The sequence below is a fragment of the Oryctolagus cuniculus genome, chromosome X (genome assembly GCF_964237555.1).
Source record: "Oryctolagus cuniculus chromosome X, mOryCun1.1, whole genome shotgun sequence".
In the NCBI taxonomy this organism is placed as follows: Eukaryota; Metazoa; Chordata; class Mammalia; order Lagomorpha; family Leporidae; genus Oryctolagus; species Oryctolagus cuniculus.
The window spans coordinates 34,554,621-34,575,182 of NC_091453.1; the positions used below are offsets into that span (position 1 = coordinate 34,554,621).

At 45.3% G+C, this 20,562-nt stretch overlaps 1 pseudogene; it reads left to right on the forward strand.

Moving 5' to 3' along the window:
• The first annotated feature begins 3,947 nt into the window (after positions 1 to 3,947).
• On the forward strand, positions 3,948 to 4,452 carry LOC138847531 (large ribosomal subunit protein uL23-like; annotated as a pseudogene).
• Positions 4,453 to 20,562: the final 16,110 nt, after the last annotated feature.

Here is a 20,562-nt window from a genome sequence, read left to right on the forward strand (position 1 = left end):
AGAAACCATTACCTGAAAATTGGCTGGAAACCTATTTGGTAAGGGTACAGCATGGTTTTCAGCTGACTTCAGTCCCTGTCCATGATGTTTCCTTTCAGCATTTTACCTATCCTAGATCTTAAGAGTTATTTGGCATGCTAGAAATTCAAGACTTCACAGCCGGTGCCGCGGCTCACTAGGCTAATCCTCCGCCTGCGGCGCTGGCACACCAGGCTCTAGTCCCGGTTGGGGCGCCAGATTCTGTCCCGGTTGCTCCTCTTCCTGTCTAGCTCTCTGCTGTGGCCCGGGAGTGCAGTGGAAGATGGCCCAGGCCCTTGGGCCCTGCACCCACATGGGAGATCAGGGGAGGCACCTGGCTCCTGGCTTTGGATCGGCGGCTGCAACACACCAGCCGCAACACACCGGCCGTAGCGGCCACTTGGGGGGGGGGGTGAACCAATGGAAAAAGAAAGACCTTTCTCTCTGTCTCTCTCTCTCACTGTCTAACTCTGCCTGTCAAAAAAAAAAAAAAAAAAAAAAGAAATTCAAGACTTCACATTAGCAAGTCAAAGCAAACTATATTAAATTTAGATAAATATAAACTCCTTACAAGTTAAGCTGAGTCTTCTTGGGATATTTTCTGGACTTTAAGTCATTGATTCAAAAATTTGAGCAAACCTAGATGTATTGTGGTTAGCTCTTACATTGCAGTTTTTGGAAAATTTCATAATTACAAAAAATTTGAGGGAACTTCACAAAATCCATGGAAAAGGGAATTAAAAGATAAGTTTACTTTGGTGCAAAATTTTTTAAAATCCATGCATAGTTTTTCCTCATAATACACATTTTCCATGAACTTTTTGTATAAATGTGCAAACCTTTCCTAGTTGCTGCTAAAGTCTTCGATACTTTTGTCTTCCAGAACCACGGTGTAGTTCCCACATAATCCTTTTCTAACTTTTTACTGGGAAAAGATTTAAAACTATGGAAAAGTTATTTAAAAAAACTAGTTAACTTGTATAATTTTCACCTTGATTAACTGCTAATGTTTTGACTATATTGTCTTATTTTAATGTACATATACAATGTTATCATTGCTGAACCAGTTGAGAGTATCAACTGGTTGATACAAACCTCTATTCCCTAAACAATTAAGTATATATCCCCTAAAAATAGGAATATTCCCTTATATAACTCCCAGTACAATAACCAAATTCATGAAATTTAACAGTAAGAAAAAACGTGATTTAAGATACAAAGCAACTTTTAAACGTTCATGGAGGGGGGCTGGTGCCTTGGCCAGTAGGTTAATCCTCCACCTACAGTGCCGGCATTCCATATGGATGCCAGTTCTAGTCCCGGCTGCTCCTCTTCTGATCCAGTTCTCTGGTATGGCCTGGGAAAGCAGTAGAAGATGGCCCAAGTACTTGGACCCCTGCAGCCGCGTAGGAGACCCAGAAGAAGCTCCTGGCTCCTGGCTTCTGGCTTCAGATGCGTGCAGCTCCGGCTGTTGTGGACATCTGGGGAGTGAACCAGAAGATGAAAGACCTTTCTCTCTGTCTCTCCCTCTCACTCTCTGTACTTTACCTCGCAAATAAATAGATAAAAATATTAAAAATAAATAATTAAAAATAATAAATAAACAATAATTTTATTATACAATAAATTATATATTATTATATAATAATTAATAAATTTTAAAAAGTTCATGGAGGGGCAGGGATTGTGGTCAGCAGGTTAAGCCACTGCTTGCAATGCCCTCATCCCATATTGAGTGCTGGTTTGAGTCTCGGCTCCCCTGCTTTCAATCCAGCTTGCTGCTAATGTATCCTGGGAAGTGGCAGATGATGACTCAAATGCTTGGATCCCTTCTATCTACTGAGACACCTGGATGGAGTTTCTGGCTCTTGGCTAATATGTAATTAGTAGAATGTTTCAAGTAAATACATTTGAATGATACTTACTGGATGTGCTTCTTGGAGTTTCCATTTGGTTGATTTTTTTAAAAACTAAAATAAATTGGCTGTTTTCTTTTCTCCTCTACTTAAACTTAGCTGTAAATGGGCTCGTAGAGTTTAATATGTTTTGGGCTTGAGAATTCTGTTTGTTTCTTCATGCCATGAGAAAGAGTGATGCATTTTGTTTGAGTGATATTTATTTATTTTGAAAGTTAGAATTACACAGAGAAAGAGAGAGAGAGAGAGAGAGAGAGCGAGAGAGTGCGATATCTTTTATCTGAGGAATTACTCCCAAGATGGCCACAATGGCCAGCACTGGGCCAGACCAAAGCAAGGAGCCCATAACTTCATCCTGGTCTCCCACATGGTTGGCAGGGGTGCAAGCACTTGGGCCATCTTCTGCTGCTCTCCCAGGCACATTAGCAGGGAGCTGGATTGGAAGTGGAGCTGCCTTGGCTCTAACTGGTGCTCATTTGGGATGCTGGCATTGCAGGCAGTGGCCTAACCCACTGCGCCACAATTCCAGCCCGGAAATGTTATACTTTTGTTCCTTAGCCTTCCCTTGCAGCACTGGCCAGACTCCTTCATTGCAGTATTCACTAGACATGATGACAGAGACCATCCTTGTCACATTCCTGATCTCAAAGGAAAAGCTTTCAGCATTTTGCTATGATGTATACTATGGGGTATTTTTTAATGTTTATTTTTAATTTATTTTCATCTACTTGAAAGAAATGGAAGCAGAGACAGATAGGTAGATAGATAGATATATAGATAGACAGACAGACCTTACATCAACTGATTCACTCCCTAAATGCCTGGAACAGCCAAGGCTGGGTCAGGCTGAATTTAGGTGTCAAGAACTCCATCTGGGTTTTACATGTGGGTGGCAGAGGCCCAAACACTTGAGCCACAATCTTCTGCCTCCCAGGATTTATTAACAAGAAGCTGAATTGAAAGTGGAGGATCCAGGACTTGAACCAGCACTCCAATATGGGATGTGGGCATCCCAAGCTGTGCTTAACCTGCTGTGCCACTATGCCTGCCCTTATGGGAAATTTTTTATGAACATTTTATAATAGATTAATAAAGTTCTTTTGTATTGCTAGTTTGCCAGAAGTACTTACCATGAAAATATCTTGAATTTTATATCAAACACTTGGTTTGCATCAATTTAGGTGAATGATATTTCTCCATTAGTCAATTAACACAACTGCTAGAATAAGATAGAATGGGTTACATGTTTAGCTCATTCATTTTTAGCCTTCTTTTAAATATATACCTCATAACTTTATTTGAACTTACTAGTGTATTTCTTAACTTCCCAAAAGTTTGAATGCTTTCTAGCTGTCATTTTTGAAAAATATTTATTTATTTGAAAGGCAGAGTTACAGAGAGAGAAAGAGAGCGAGAGCGAGAGGGAGAGCGAGAGTGAGAGAGAGAGAGAGAGAGATCTTCTATCCACTGGCTCACTCCCCAAATGTCTACCATGGCCAGTGCTGGGCCAGGCCGAAGCCAGGAGCCTGAAACTCTATTCAAGTCTCCTACATGGGTGGTAGGGGTCAAACCACTTGATTCATCTTCCTCTAATTTCCCATGCACATTAGCAGGGAGCTGGATTGGAAGCAGAGCAACTGGTACTGGCACTGCTGCTCCTACGTGATGCTGACACGACAGGAAGCAGCTTAACCTGCTGTGTCACAACACCAGCCCCCACTAGGTGTCATTTTGTTACACAGTATAGATATCTGAACACAGCTATTTGTCAAGAGAGGCACCTGAAACATAAGAATTCATAAAAGTGGAGAGTAAATAATGGACAAAAGATATTTCTGCACAAAATAGATAAAGATAGGTTTTAGGACAAACCTTACTAAGAATAAAAAAGAGTACTTCACGTAGAAAGATTCAATTCATCAGAAAGATTTAAAATTTTAAATATAAGCCTTATTAAGCTTAAAAATGTAATGGAAAAATTAGACTACAAGAAGTCAGTAACATTTCACCAAGATGGCGCCGAAGGCGAAGAAGGAAGCTACTGCCCCTCCTAAAGTCGAAGCCAAAGCGAAGGCCTTGAAGGCCAAGAAGGCAGTGCTGAAAGGTGTCCACAGCCACAAGAAGAAGAAGATCCGCACGTCCCCCACCTTCCGGCGGCCCAAGACGCTACGCCTCCGACGGCAGCCCAAATACCCTCGGAAGAGCGCCCCCAGGAGAAACAAGCTTGACCACTATGCCATCATCAAGTTCCCCCTGACCACGGAGTCGGCCGTGAAGAAGATAGAAGACAACAACACACTGGTGTTCATTGTGGATGTCAAGGCCAACAAGCACCAGATCAAACAAGCTGTGAAGAAACTCTATGACATTGATGTGGCCAAAGTCGACACCCTGATCAGCCCTGACGGAGAGAAGAAGGCGTGTGTGCGGCGGCTCCGGACTATGATGCTCTGGACGTTGCCAACAAAATTGGGATCATCTGAACGGGGTCCAGCTGGCTAATTCTAAATATATGTTTTTTCACCATAAAAAAAAAAAGAAGAAGTCAGTAACAGAACAAAGGCAAAAAGAAAAAAAACCACTAAGCATTTGTAAGATTTGTGCATCACGATTAACTAATTTTACCTAACAGAAATACAAAAGAACTTTGGAAAAGTTCATGGAAAATACATATTATGAATAAACTACGTATGGATTTCAAAATTTCTTGCAGAAAAATAAATTTTAATTCTCTTTCCATGGGGCTGGCGCTGTAGCACAGGGAGTTAACGCCCTGGCCTGAAGCACTGGCATCCCTTATGGGTGCCGGTTCTAGTCCCGGCTGCTCCTCTTCCAATCCAGCTCTCTGCTATGGCCTGGGAAAACAGTAGACAATGGCCCAAGTCCTTGTGTCTCTGCACCCACGTGGGAGATCTGGAAGAGGCTCCTGGTTCCTGGCTTCAGATCAGTGCAGCTCTGGCCGTTGCGGCCATCTGGGGAGTGAACCAGTGGATGGAAGACCTCTCTCTCTGTCTACCTCTCTCTGTAACTTTGTCTTTCAAATAAATAAAATAAATCTTTAAAAAATTTGTTGTTTTCCAAGAAATATTTGGAGTGCCCTCCTGTATAGATTGTTACATTCAACTGAAAACATATTTTTCAGTGCAATTATATAACCAGAGGATTTTAAAGCAATTTGTTTAGATATGTTTTATGGCCCAGCATATGGTCAATTTTTGTAAAAGTTCTATGTGTGCTTGAAAAGAATGCACGCTGAATGTTGAATGTGAGTGATACCACCAGACCTAACTTCTTCATCCTGTCTTGTACATCACAAGACCTTAATGCTAAGGTTGCCTTGCCTTGATGAGACAAGGATCATTGAGCAATGGCTCAAGTCCTGGTGTTTTCTTCAGCATCTGCTTGCCCTGTAGGAAACAAGCCTGTGGATCATTCTTGCTTTGACCCATAGAGATAGCAGAACACGTCTCTGTGTTGTGGTTTCTGTTCTCTCAGCTGCCAGACTCTGCAAGCCATTCCTCTTTGAAGCTTTGATAGGCAGAAACCAGGCACTGGTCTCCAGGGGACATACTTCAAAGCTCTATGAATCTTGGCCATCACACTCCGTTCTGATTGCAGCACCTGGATGGATCTATGATTTTCTGCAGTTCTGAGAGCACTCAGCTGGCAACATGCCCATTTTCTTAAAACAGATTTCAAATCTCAGTAGATTTCTTAGATCCGCTTTCAACTGGTTTGTAAGGAAAAGGGTAATATAGTCTACCTTCCAGCTCAGAGTAGGGAGGATTTACTTCATATCATTCCCTATTATGTTGACAACTCAAAATTCTATTTTATTTTCCAAAACACTCATTAGGCAGTTTTCAAACTTCTAGTCTTTATTTAGACTGATTAGGCTAGCAGATTGAGAGGACCTAGCATCCCTTTCAGAATGTGGAGTGACTTATTGCCTGTTGTCCTGAGATTGGTAGGCATTTGGGGATAATGAATATGGGAGTAAGGTGCAGATTTGAAAATCATTCAGAATCTAAGTAGCATTTGATACTGGGCCTATAGGGACTTAATTAAGGTGAGATTATATGTAGAAAAACAGAGCTGCAGGTAGAGTCCCTAGAGCACTCTTCAAAACGAATAACCCATAAAAGATTAAGAAAAAAGGTGGGGAAGAAATTTTCCAGGAGACAGTGTTAAAAAAAAAGTAGTCAACAAAAAAATGCCAGTGAGGGCCCTTTCAAGGAGAGTGTAGTTAATTAGCTATTAATTTAGCAAGATATATGTCACAAGAGTCCTTGATTAGAGCTACTTTTTAAGTATTTATTTATTTAAAAGGCAGAGTGACAGAGGCAGGGGGAGAGACAAAAAGAGAGAGAGATTTCCATTCACTGGTTTATTCCCCCATATGGCCACAATACCTGGGGCTAGGCCAGGCTGAAGCCAGGAGCCTGGAACTTCATGTGGGTGTTCCACATGAGCGGCAGGGGCCCGAGGACTTGGGCCATGTTCTTCTGCCTTCCAATGAAACTTAGCAGGGACCTAGATGGGAAGCAGAACAACAGGGATTTCAACAAGTGCTCCAATATGGGATGCCGGTGTCACAGGTGGTGGCTTGACCCACTGTGCCACAATGCCATTCCAGATTAAGAGCCATTTTAATGAGAGTTCTGGAGAGGAAACCTGATTAAAGAAGATTACGGTAAAAACAGAAGGAAAAAATAGAGTAGATGGTGATTAAAGAGATATATTTTGGGGAGTTTTGATGTGAAGGCCAAGAAGAAACAGAAATTTAATGAGAAGGTAGGTATGAGGTCAACGGGGAGATTGTTTTCTGAGTGAGTGATATCATGCTGTCTTTGTGTGCAGGGGAGAAGGATCCGCTAGAAGATGGAAGACAGCTAGGCCATAGAGTGGAATCTCAAACACGAATGGGCAGTTGGCCTTAGGAACAGGCCATAGTAACATGTGGGAAGGCTAACGCTGGAAGGCTCAAAGAGAAGCTCCGTGTCTTAAGTTGAGGAATGCCTGAGACCAAGGAGCAGAAAGGAGGATTTCTACTTTTCTCTTTATGCCTTTTTGTGATTTTTGAATTTTGACCATGACTATATGTTTTCATAATAAAAACTGGTTTTTAAATCTAAAAATTAATTTAAAAAATTAAAGAGAAACTCGTGGGCACTTGTTTTGTAGCTATCTGGTGTTGAGAGGTATACCTGAGCCTGTATCAAGGAGAAGGGACAAGGTCCATTTTGTTCACCTTCATAGCCAAGGCACAGCCAGGCCGCAGCGGAATAGAGATAGAGACATTCTGCCTAGGTCACATTAACATCCTTGGGGCTGTGAACCTTGAAAAGACTGTAGAATGCCCTTCTTCCCACTTGCCATGTGTATTCAATGATAAAAATCAGTGGTAAAGTATTTTTCCGAAGATGATTATTTTACCATTACTTTGAATATCAAATTCAAGTATCAAATGTTTGCAGTGATCTATTTCTCACTGCTGGGAGTGGGGTGGCGATAGGGGGCAGCTCTTCCTTGCTAAGCAACTATGCAATTGCTCAGTTTGCTCTTGGGGTATCCTAGTACTGATTCCAAACCAGGGGAAGAGAAGTTCCTGGCCCTTCCTTCAGGCTCCCAGCCCATAACCATTCCTGGAGCTGCTATAGGTCTGCAGAGAAATCTAGTACAATCAGGACACCACGGTCAGTTCGCATGTGTGTCATCTGGGGTAGGAAAGAGAGGTGCCAGGTGGAGGGGAAAGGCCTCTTAACAGCAGGGGTTGAGGGCTTCATGACAGACCACACAGGGCAGGCATCCATTGGAAGATGCTGGGTGCTTCAAGGAACTGAAGAGCTGACTTAAGCAGGTGACTTAAGGGCAGGCAGCAGGCCACCCTCCGCTGTGTGGGAGCCAGGCAGTCTAGGGCTCCCGAGTCCTCAAGACCAACACCTGCTGCTAACCCAGGAGGCCTGCCCCACCCCGCCCCCTCCCTGGAGGAAGGGGACAGGTGGGGTGGGGTGCGGGCCGCCTGTGCAGGCCAAGGAGAGCTTGGCTGGGTATCATCAGGCAGCACAGCCCCCGAGCCCGAGCCCGAGCCTGAGCCCAAGCCCGAGCCCGGCAGTGTGCACTAGGCCATGGCCAGCAGCTATCAGGACTCGGAGAGCAGCAGGCTCGCCCGCTGCCCTGGGCTGCACTCCCCAGAACCAGTAGCTACAGCAGGCCCCTCCACACACGGGTTCCCAGAGGCCCCTGACACTCAGGCCCGCCCCCTCTCCCCGCTGGCCGCTCCACACATTTCTACCTGCTGCCCGGCCTGGGACCCTGCAGGTTGCAAGGGTCTTGGGACTGTGTCTTGTAGCTTGCACCCCTCTCCCAGCTGTAGGGGAGGTGCTGGCTGTGGAGCTGGCCTGGTCTCGCTCGCTGGCCTTGAATTTTGTCTCCGGGCTGCTCAGCGTCTGCCGGGTCAGGAGGCTAGCTGGCATCCCACTCCTGGCCTTGGGAGCCCAGGGAGGAGGTGAGGGGCAGAGCCAGACTCAGCAGAGAGCTGATAAGATGGGCAGGGGATGTGCCTCTCCAGGCCCAGTGGCCTTGGGGGCACTGCCCCTCCGGATCTGGGTCCAGGCCTGCCCCTGAATTAGAAACTTTCCTGGACTTGGCAACTGCTTGACCTCCGGTCCTACAGTGTTGGGACAAGCCTGCATGGAGGAAAGGATAGAGAAGGAAAATCAGGGCTTGCAAAGCCTGTACTCTATGAATTCTGCCTGGGGCACAATTTTCTCTCTACCCAGAAACCTTTGCTGGAGTGCAGCGGACAGTAATCAGAGTGGGAATCAGAGGAACTGAGTTGGTTGTTGGTTTCACTTTTAAAAGTTAGTGTCTATAGTTAGCACATAGACAATTCTCTTTGAGTCTGAGCTTCTTTGCTGTAAAATACAGATAACTCCTACCTCTTGGTGACTCCCCATACATGAAATAAGATTAAAAATGACAATGTGCCAGGGGAAGAGTGAGGTCTATCCTAAAAGTACTGTGAATGCTGGTTGCATCCAAATCTGAATTTTCTCTGGGACTAGGCCTATGGGCCAGAATAGTACCAGAACTGAGGGCCAGTCTCACCTTAGAACCATGAACAAAATGGCCTCACCTCACCTCACCTCACCTCACCTCACCCATCTGAGACCTTTCTCTCTGTCTCTCCCTCTCACTGTCTGTGGCTCTACCTCTCAGATAAATAAATAAAATCTTAAAAAAAAAACACCGTGTGGAATATGTTCTCCTGTGTGTGTGTGTGTGTGTGTGTGTGTGTAGGATATAGCTATAAGGCTTGAAATTTCTAGAAAATGAATGAGAACGCACAAGAAATTGTTAACAGTGGTTATTACTAGTTCCACTGGGAGCAGAGAAGAGACGTTATTTTACTAATTGTTTGAATATTTTCCCCATGAGCACGTGTTATTTTAATAAGGAAGAAAACTATACCGCTAATAGGGGTGAATGTTTAGCCTCACGGATAAGATGCCTACATCCCACGTTGGAGTATCTCGGGTCAAAATGTTACTCTGACCCCTGACTCCAGCTTCCTGCTAATGTACACACTGGGAGGCAGCAGTGATGGCTCAGGTACTTGAGTCCCTGCTACCCATGTGGGAGACCTGGACTGAATTCCTGGCTCCCAGCTTTGGCCTGGTCCAGCACCCTCCCCCACCCAACACACACCTAAAAAAAAAGCAACTGTGGTCATTTGGGGAGTGAACCAGTGATAGGAGAGCTTTGTCTATTTGTTCTCTGCTTTTCAAATAAAAATAAGCCAATACGAAGTTTAAACATATGTAGCCAATAAGCTAATGGATACAGATAGATGATGTATGGAAAATAGACACAGATAAATAATATGTAAAGAGATAAGAGCTGAGCTACACAGGTATCTCTGTGCCCTGGTTTCCTCACATATGAAATGATACCTGTGATTGTGAGGATTAAGTGACTTCGTGCATTTGAGCCCCCAAAACAGTGCCTGACACACAATACGTGCTCAGTAAATGTTCTCTTCAGGATAATGATGGGGTAGAGGAGATGGATGAAGAAGGGTTGGCCCGATGTGATAATCTCTTCTGCCATCTTGTGGTTGATGGGGCACAGGCCAGATAGCAGCATCAAGGTCAATAAGCAGGGATTCACTTTGCATGTTTTCAGCCGTCTTCATAGAGGGATGTAGGAGTTCAGGCCTCAGGGAGATGGAGGAATAATAATAATAAAAAAAAAACTTCAGAAACCAGCAAACAATTTTATAAATGGGTAGCTGAATGGCACTTAGAGACCCTTGCTCTTTAGTCATTGTTGCTCCCAGATACTTCTGGTCCCCAGGCCTGACAGTGTCAAAGAGAAACAGGAAACTGCCTGGTTCTTGTTTATTTCTTGGATCCCTCTTTACCTGTCGGACTTCTTAGTTGCATGCAACAGAACCAATTCTAGCGTCTTGAAGCAGAAAAGGGATTTAAAACAGCTGTGCAGCTGCTCAAGGAAATCCTCAGCAGGCCGGACAATCTGGCTTGGAGGCTAGGCAGCCAGAAGCTGGTGCAATTCTACCTCCTGCAGGGGCAGGAGCTGCTAAGGTTGAGCTTAAGACAGTGTGACTAGGCCATCTACTGCAGCTGCCTATAGAAAGTCTGTGTCTCTTAGCCGGAATTTACTACCATCCCCAAGCACAGCTTCCATTGGAATACTGTTCTCACTTGTTTCTCTTTCTTGATCCAGAGTCTTGGTTGGGGAGCATCCGATTGGTGGAGCCTAGGACTCATACCTCTCCCTAGGCTGAGTTATGGTGTGCATCTTAGGGAGGAAGGACCCTGAATGCAGAGATCTCCCCCAGATTTAAAAGGGTTATTCAGAAGAGGCTGGGTAGAGTAGGGGATGCTGCTGCTTTGTCCCTAAGGAGAGGACACTGAGCATGTGTGCCTCCGACTCCCATGTCCCTTCACCAGATCTGGCCTTTCTAGCAGCTGGTTCCAGATGCGGCCCAGGCACCACTGGCAATCTAGGATTGTCTACCTTGGTGGTCAGATTTCATATCAATGGGGAGAGAGGGGTGCAAGGGGCTGAGAACTCCATGGTCCAGGCTTCACATCTGACTGATTTACCTCTAAATTCTGTAGCAATTCTCTTCGTGTCTCAATACATGAGTGAAGGAAGCTAGAATGCATGAACAAAATAAACTGTGCACTCTACTTATGTGGTTGTAAATTTTCACTGACATGTAGGGCTCCTGATCTCAAGAGAAATAAGAGATCCTGTTCTGGGGATGTTTTGCTAAGAAAAGGAAGTAGCTGCACTCATACCAAACTACAATTTCATATGGTGTTTCTGATTCCCCTCTTGGAGGTGACTCCTCTCCACCTTCAATGTCTTCATTCAGAGGGAAAGTACAATCAAGTGTGTGCCAGCACATTCTACTGTTCAATCAGATCTTTTCTTGAAACAAGTTTGCATTCAGGACCTATTTCCAGGAGGAATAGAGAAAGGATTCTGCCAGTGGAATTGTCCAAGGTAGCTGGGTCTGAAGGCCTTGTTGGAATTGAACTTGAGGTTTGCTTCTACTCATCGATGAAGGCAAGTTCCCATCTCCATCTTGGATTGTGACCACGGAAAGGCACAAACCACCAGAGGGAGCAGGTGTGCCTCTGCTGCGGTGGAACATGGCACTTCCTGTTTGTACCCAACTCCTGCTCTGGAAAAAAAAAATTCCATTGTTGCTTAGCAACACGGAAGCCAGTCATGCTGGGGCCCCATGCCTCTATCTGTCACCACCCCCAAGTGAGACATGGAGTATAAAGACCTGTCTTCAGATCACATCTACTGCAGTGCTTTGGCACCTGCTGGCCAGTTTGAAGTGTGGCCCTGTAATCCCCCATCATTTCAGAGGTGCCAGAGACCACCCACACCTTCAGTGAATTTGCTAAATGACTCATGAGACTGTATAATTGTGTTCATGGCTAAGGTTACTACAGCAGAAGGATATGCAATGAGAGCAGGGAGGGCAAGAAGACACAGGTGAGGTCTGAAGAAGTCCACGCACAGGCTTCCTTGTGCTCTTTGCCTCCTAGGAGGGAGAACGCCAAGCACACTCTTCCCAGGAATGAAAATGCACAATCATGTGTGATGTTTTTTACCCCCTCTCCTCGGGGCGGGGGTAAAAAGCTCACTTAGTGCCCAAGATTTGTATTCAGGGATTCTCATTAGACATACCCTGCCTATCACGTGCCCAAAGCCCAGACTTTCATACAGTAACAGGTGGTCAGCATTAACTATATGTTTGTACAGACTAGTTAAGCACAGCCAACCACAATGAGGGAACATGTCAAGTGCTGTGTTAGTTTTCTATTGCTGCCATTGCAAATTGTCACAGATGTAGAGGCTTCAACTGTACAAATATATTATCTTAAAATCCTGTGGGTTACAAGTCCAGCATGGGTCTGGTGTTGGCAGGGCTGTGTTCCTTTCTGGAGGCTCCAGGGAGGAATCCATTTCCAGCTCATTTTGGTTTCTTGGGGTTAGAGGGCAGACGTCCCGGTTTTCTTGCTGGCTACAAACCAAGAACCATTTAGCTTTCAGAGGTCACCACATTCCTTAGATGGTAGCCTCTTCCTCTGTCTTCAAAGTGAAGGCAGTGAGTTGAATGCTTCTCAAGTTACATCTACGACCACAGCTAGGAAAGGTTTTCCATTTTGAAGGACTCGTGATTAGACTGGTCCCACCTAGATAATCCGGGATAATCTCCCTGTCTAAAAGCCTAACCTTAATCTCATCAGCGAAATCTCTTTTGCCTTGTAGAGTAACATATTCATAAGTCCCAGGGATTAGGATGTGGATCTCTCTGGGGTCCAGTGTTCTGCCTACCACAAGTGCCAACTTCCCATATGCTGGCCAAGGGCTGGCCTCAAAAGCAGGCTTTTCCAAAGGTAACAGTCTCAAGGCTGCTGAGTTAACTCTCTTCTGCATTTTCATGCCCACCCAAGGGAAGGTGACATCAGGAGTGATAGGTGATGCCCTCTTCCGACAGCATGTAGTCGCTCTTGTGATTGTAATGTCTTGAACTTGTAGATAACTGGACCAGGGCCCAGCTCACATAAGATACCCTATGCCCCAGATTCCACTATGACATACGCACTCTAGACTCAGGTGCTGTTTTCTCCTCCCTTTAACCCTGACAGGAGCCAAGGTTAAGGTCATGACGATTAGCATACAGCTTGGCAGAAAGCAGACTCCACATTACATTCTTAGTTACGTACCAAGAGAAAGTTACTTCTTTTCTGTGATTCGCACTTCCTCATCTGATGGCGGGTATAGCCCCACTATTTTATAGATTTCAGTGATACAATGCTCATCTTTTCAATACTTTCCAGATCACTATGGCTAGCATGCGAGGAGACGGAATATCCAAGGGGAACAAAACCAAGACTAGAATCCCCTCTTTCTGTATGGAGCTCCCTTTTAGGGTGAAGTAAGAGAACAGGCAGAGTCTCATTTTTAGGATATACCTTGGTCTTTTTTCCTCTTAAACTTTTGTCTCTTTACTGGCAAATTTACTTGGCTTTCTTCTTGTGGAAGTATGGTATTGCAAATTATTAACTTTTGTTTTTCAACCCCAGACCTAGCTTGCCCTTGTACTCCCAGCACTGTTACAAATGTGGCAGGTGCAAGGCTCCTGCCTTAAGGTAGAGTTATTTCAGCCGAAGTGCAAATAATATCAAAGAGCTCAAGATCAGCTTTTGATTTCCAGAAGAGGTTTCAGAAGATTTTCACTGAGAAAATAGAACTGAAAGACCATTTTTTTCTTTGAGTTGTAGGATCTTAGGTCTTTTGAATACCAAGAAATAAGGACATGACTTATTAAGAAGCATAGAAGAACATACGGTCTGTCCAAGGGAACTTCAGCTATCCATACATTGAAGCGGGGGCTGAGAGGAAGGCTGAGAGATACTGATGATGTTCAAGACTTCAACCTCCATTACTCCATTAGCGCCTCAAAAAATCTCTCTCTCTCTCTCTCTCTGTTTTCTCTCTCCTCCCTCTTCTCTTTCCTCAATTCTCTCTCCTTCTTCACTGGATATGGATTCCCTTTCATCTCTTAATACCACAGTGGTGTGTTCTGGAGGGTCAGAAAGGGCACTCAATTAGCTTTTAGTCTGGACCATGAGACTAAGGGGAGAAAAGAATCTGTGGTATTCATAGACAGCCCAGCACCAGCTGTTAGGGGAGGAGCAGTCAGAAGCCAAAGGTCTATACTGTACAAATTACCTCAAAAATTGTGGAGAAGGAATTAAAAAGATTGGGGCCAGGCGCTGTGGCACAGCTGGTTAAAGCCACTGCCTGTGGCCTGGTATAGGTCCTTAGCAAACTGCTTTACCACCTCTGAAAAAAGTATACTGCCCTACTACCTTAGTAGTGGCTATCATTCTTCCCATTGCTGAAACAGCTATGAGGTCTCTTGGCAGCAAAGTGACAATGTCCAGATTGCAGCAGGTGAGCAAAATGACCAAACACTCCCAGAGAGAGAGAGAGAGAGAGAGAGAGAGAGAGAGCCACTTGCTCCAAGGTCAGTTGTTCATTGAGAGACAACATTTCTGGTGGAGGGGTGCCTAGCCAACACAGTGGGCAGAAGATAATGTCAGGATTAAAATTTTGAGGTATCAAAATTGGAGCAAGGGTGGGAATTGGGCTGAGCAGTTAATATGCCGGTTAGGACAACCACAAACCATATCAGAGTGCTTGGGGGTTGAGTTCTGGTCCACATTCTGCTCCAAGTTCCAGCTTCCTGCTGATGTGCATTATGGGAGGCAACAGGTGGTAACTCAAGTTAGTTGGGTCCCTGCCACACATGTGGGAAACCTGGCTTGTGTTTCTATTTTCCAACTTTGGCCTGGGCCAGCCCTGGCCACTGCAAGGTTTCGAGGAGTGAACCAGCAGATGAAGTAGTGCTCTCCTTCTCTCCAAAAAACAAACAAAAAACACTGAGCACATTGAAATTATTCGCAGCTCAATAAATTTGAGGGAGACTTCCTGTAATCACTAAACCAAAAATGCCCCAACAGCACTGTGTATAATGATTAAAAGCAACTGAATATTGCTCTTTCACTATTGTTGCATCCAGTGGCTGCACATTGGAGGGGACCATAAGTTCCATTGAATTGTAGGCAGGCCAGGTGCTATAGGTACATTTTTTCAAGGGAGAGGAGCTGTGGTGTGATTAGATTGTCAAAGCAGTCCGAGACTCAAGACACTTTTGCAAGAGGGAGTCCTGGATCGGTGCTTCATTAGCTGTGCAACTCCGCGAAAACTCATTTATAATCCCCACATCATACTTTTCCTGCCCATGGAGTGGAAAAAACAATACCCAGCACACAGTGTTATTGTGGGGGGAATTAATTAGAAGGTGCTTTGTAAATAAATTGATTTTTAAATGAGACGTATTCACGTGTTAACCCTCCTTCGCCCCCCTGAAAATGAATAGTTCTATTAAAGAAGGGGCAATCAGAGGAGATTGTTGATATGGGAGCTACACATTTTTCCAAAATGTGTGTGTACACAGTTTATATGTGCATAATGATGTGTCTAATGCTGCATTTTCCCAAGGAACCGTTTTCACACATTATTTGGTGTTGTGTGCTTTAAAAGAATGATGATGATGATCATGAGAATTCCTTGTGCTTGCGTAGCTGGTAGTCTGCTCGTGGATCTCATCGGTTGTTGACAAAGCCCTCCTCTTACTCTTGCAAATGAAATGAGGCTCTGGCTGGGTCTGCGGTGTTTGGTTGCCATGGTTTGACTTGGTTTCAGGAGCTGTTGCTTGGCAATCCCACGCGGCAGCTGGCGCTCTTCCCTCAGCACTCTCGCCACACGCGGTCTGAAGTATAATGAGACAGGCTGGGCAAAGGGGAACGGCGGTCCTGGAGCCCCTTCTCTCTTCCCACGTAGCACTGTTGCTTAATAAACGTGTTGAGAACAGAGCGGTGAAGGGGTTATGGACATGGGCTTTAAAGTCACACAGCCTTGCCTTCAAATTCTGGCTCAGGATCCTAGTGTGGTATGTCCTTTGGCCTTTCACTGAGCAGTCCAGGTACAAAGTGACAGATACTACCCCCCATCTCCCAGAATGGTTGTGCAGATAGGAGAAAATCCATTTAAAGCACTGGCACACAGTAGGTACACTGTCGCTGTAGCCTTTACTAATAAGGGGGTGGGAGGTGGAGGTGCCATAACTTCTTTTATTCTATAGTAAAATGTTCTGATGTAGCCATCAGTTTTGGATTTAATTTGTATAGTTGTGACCCACTTTCCTTTATATATATTATGAGGGGGCCCACTGCAAATCTGTAGAGTAAAACATAGATTTATAAATAAACTATCAGGACCAAGAAAAAGAACAGGGCGTGTTGAGGCCAGAGGAAGAAAAACGGGGATGCTGCAGGCAGATAATATCAGTAGGTGTCCATTTCCAGGTAATGAGGGTTAGGGACTGTGCATTCAGAGGGGCTGTCACGGGGAACTCGTGTCTCCTCTCTAAACACACACCAGGGGCAGGGGCATGCTAGTAAAACGGTCTTTAGCCGGAGACAAACCCTGATTTGTAGCGTTTGCCTATTTCTGTGGTATGAATACTCCTACAATAGCCAATTTCAAGCTACCAGCATGATGTTGTTGGAGGGAACGTGCAGCTGGAAAGATACGCCCACAATGGGCTCTCAGGAACCTATGGGAGCCAGCTCCAGCACACAATGAATCCCTTCCCTAGGGGCCAATTGTTTGTTTGTTTGTTTTCCTCCATTAGCGGACATTCCCAGCAAGCTCCTGTATTTGTAGCAGTGTATGGAGGTCAGTTCTCAGGACTGCTCTTCTGGCCTTTGCTTTGGCCTGATTGGAAGGACGTAGCTGAGGGAATCTCTATGGTGCAGTCCAGCCCACACCTCAACCACAGGTTGCCTCCTGTGCTCTTTCTGTCCCAGGATCAGGACCCCATGACCTCTGCAGGACCCAGAGGAGACTGGGAGACTGGCAACTACCTAGGTAAAAGCCCTACACGAGGCAGCACCTCCTCCTAAAATTATCTTCTTTTACCTTATGTTTACAAAACCCATCTCAAACATAGAGCCCTTGTCATAGTCTTTTAGATTCTTAGTGCTGCAATGCATAAGACCTTAGCATTTTATATTAGTCATCAACCAGTTTTTTAGAAAATGATTTATTTATTTTTATTGGAAAGGCAGAGTTAGAGAGAGAGAGAGAGAGAGAGAGAGAGAGAGAGAGAATCTTCCATCTGCTGGTTCACTCCCCAAATGGCTGCAGCAGCCGGAGCTGGGCTGATCCAAAGCCAGAAGCCAGGAGCTTCCTCTGGGTCTCCCAGGTGGGTGCAAGTCCTTGGGCCATCTTCTACTGCTTTCCCAGGTGTACTAGCAGGAATCTGGGTCAGAAGTGGAGCAGCTAGGACTTGAACCAGTGCCCATATGGGATGCTGGTGTGGCAGATGGTGGCTTCACCTGCTACACCACAGCACTGGACCCAATCAACCAGTTTTTTTAAATGCATCATTTTTTTCAATTTAATCTGTGCCACCATAAGATACCTCCATCTAATATAACTACAGTGTAGTTGTCTGATTCAGATAGCTGGACTAAACAAACTACTGTGAATACTCAGATTTTCTTGTGGACTGATCAGCTTCAGGTGTCAATCAGTGATACTCACAAGAGCAGACACAGGGACCAGTTTTTGGTAAAAATGAGTTGCATGAGGGCCAGTGCTGTTGCACAATAGGTTAATCCTCCACCTGCAGCACTGGTATCCCATATGGGTGTGAGTTCTAGTCCCAGCTGCTCTTCTTCTGATTCAACTCTCTGCTGTGGTCTGTGAAACAGTGGAAGATGGTCCAGGTACTTGGGCCCCTGCCCTCACATGGGAGACCCAGAAGATGCTCCTGGTTCCTTGCTTTGGATTGGCCCAGCTCTGGCCATTGCAGCCATTTGGGGAGTGAACCGGCAGATGGAAGACCTAGCACTCTGTCTCTCCCTCTCACTGTCTGCAACTCTGCCTCTCAAATAAATAAATAAAATCTTTTAAAAAATGACGTCTATGAGTTTTTCATTTCACTCAATCCATACTTTGTATTTCTTCCCTACTCCATATCTGACAATGTCCAGTTGGATGGCTTCTACAGGAAGTGTGGCCTAAAACATAGTGTCTCCCCCATACATCAGCTGAAAGATACCAGAATGTTTCTGTTGTACTGGTGGTAGAAGTGAAAACTATATATAATACCCCGTAACTTTCTCAAGAAGACATGCCCTGTTAACAGAAGAACTGGGTTATCATCAATTTCAATATAAGTAATGACCTATCAGAGTTCTTTCAGTTTTATTTTTTAAAATTTATTTGTTTATTTGAAAGTCAGATTTACAGAGAGAGAGAAAGGAGAGAGAGAGAGAGAGAGAGAGAGAGAGAGAGAGAGAGAGATTCCTTCTGTTGGTTCACTCTCCAAATGGTCGCAATGGCTTGGTTTGGGCCAGGCTGAAGCCAGGAGCCAGGAACTTTTTCCGGATCTCCCACAACGGTACAGGGGCCCAAGGATTTGGGCCATCTTCTGCTGCCTTCCCAGACCATAAACAGGGAGCTGGATCAGAAATGGAGCAGCTGGGACTCAAACCAATGCCCCTGTGGGATGCCGCTGGGCCACAGTGCCGGCCCCCCTCTTTCAGTTTTCAATAGTGGGTGAAGTGTGCAAGTTTGGAGGTAGAAGCCAGAAGAAGCTTAACGTTCCCAGCAAGAGCAAGCAGCAAGATTTAGAGGAGCAGAGCAAGATCCCCGAGGGAGAGGCTGAAGCCAGGGAAAATTGAAGCATGTTTGGGAGATGGTACAGGCGGCAAGGAGGAGAGGGATCTGACCACTGGAGACTGAAAAACAAGACTGGGGGGGTGGGGGGGGGAGAAGCAAAGTCTGATGGGGGCTTTCTGTGGGGAGCAACCTCCTATCCTGACATGTCTTCCCCTAGGAAATCTTCATTTAATCCTACCATTCTGACTCCTTGCTGGGAGTGGAATCCCCACGGTGAATGTGAATAAAGATTGTTTCAAGATTCACAATGGGAGAAAAACCAAGGCCATGGGTCAGAGTCGTGAACACGTGACTTGGAGGCACTCTTATGTGAAGGAAGGACATCGGGGAATGAAAAGACTTAGCGTTTACCGATCACTGATCACCGTCAGTTAGGCAGGGGCTGGGGGTATTTACTGGACCCAGGTGGAGGGCCACGGACCAGAGAAGCAAGCGGAGAACCGAGATAGGGTTTCCTGTAGTGAGACCCTCCAGGCTTCTGAACTCTTCCTGGTGCTGACCACCTAGAATTACACCTGAGCTGCATGTTCCCTAAAGAGACTCATCTGGAGGGAGGACTCCTCCGGGGGTGACCTTATCAGATTCAGAATAGTGGCTTATAAGCAAGAAAAGCATGCACTTTGTCTTTAAAAACAAATCCCAGAATCAAAAACTATTTCATTACCAATTGTCGTAATCAGTTTGAGATGCTAAAACAAATTACTTCAGGCTGGGTAACTGAAACAACAAACATGAACTTCTCCCAGTTTCGGAGGCCAGAGAGTCCACAATCAGGGTGCTGACAGACCCTGTGCCTGGTGGGCACCTGCTTGCTGCTTGGCACATAGCTGCCTTCTTTTTGTATGTTTTTTTTTAAGATTTGTTTTATTTATTTGAAAGGCAGAGTTACAGAGAGAGATAGAGAGAGAGACAGAGAGAGGGAGGTCTTCCACCTGCTGAATCGCTCTACAGATGGCTGCAATGACCAGGCCAAAGCCAAGAGCCAGGAGCTTCTTCCAGGTCTCCCACGCAGATGCAGGGGCCCAAGGACTTGGGCCATCTTCTACTGCTTTCCCAGGCTATAAGCAGAGAGCTGGATTGGAAGAGGAGCAGCCAGGACTTGAACCAGTGCCCATATGGGATGCCAAAACTGCAGGTGGAGGCCTAACTCATTATGCCAAAGTGAGGGCCCCTGATATATGGATTTAGGCTGAACACAAATGTTCAGTTCCCAACACCAATGTTTTTTAAATGTTTGAGAATTTTGTGGGCTAACAGGGAGTTCAGGGACTTTCACCCTTGATAATGTTTTTACCTTCATAAAGCCAATGTTGTGGTACAGTGGGTTAAGCAGCTGCCTGCCACACCAGCATTGCATACCAGAATGCCCACTCACCTAGGAGAGTGGATGGAACTGCAGGCTCCTGGCCTCAACCTAGTCCCAACCCAGCAGACTTTGAGGCCATTTGGGATGTGAACCAGCGGATGGGAGATTCTCTCTCTCTAACTGCTTTTCAAATAAACAAATAAATCCTTCAAAAATGCCTTGACCTTTAAGTGTTTGTATTCAGTTATTTAAATGTTGGTGAAGAATGAACATGCAAGTTTTTTTTTTTTGACAGGCATAGTGGACAGTGAGAGAGAGAGAGACAGAGAGAAAGGTCTTCCTTTGCCGTTGGTTCACCCTCCAATGGCCGCCACGGCCGGCGCGCTGTGGCCAGCGCACAGCGCTGATCCGAAGGCAGGAGCCAGGTGCTTCTCCTGGTCTCCCATG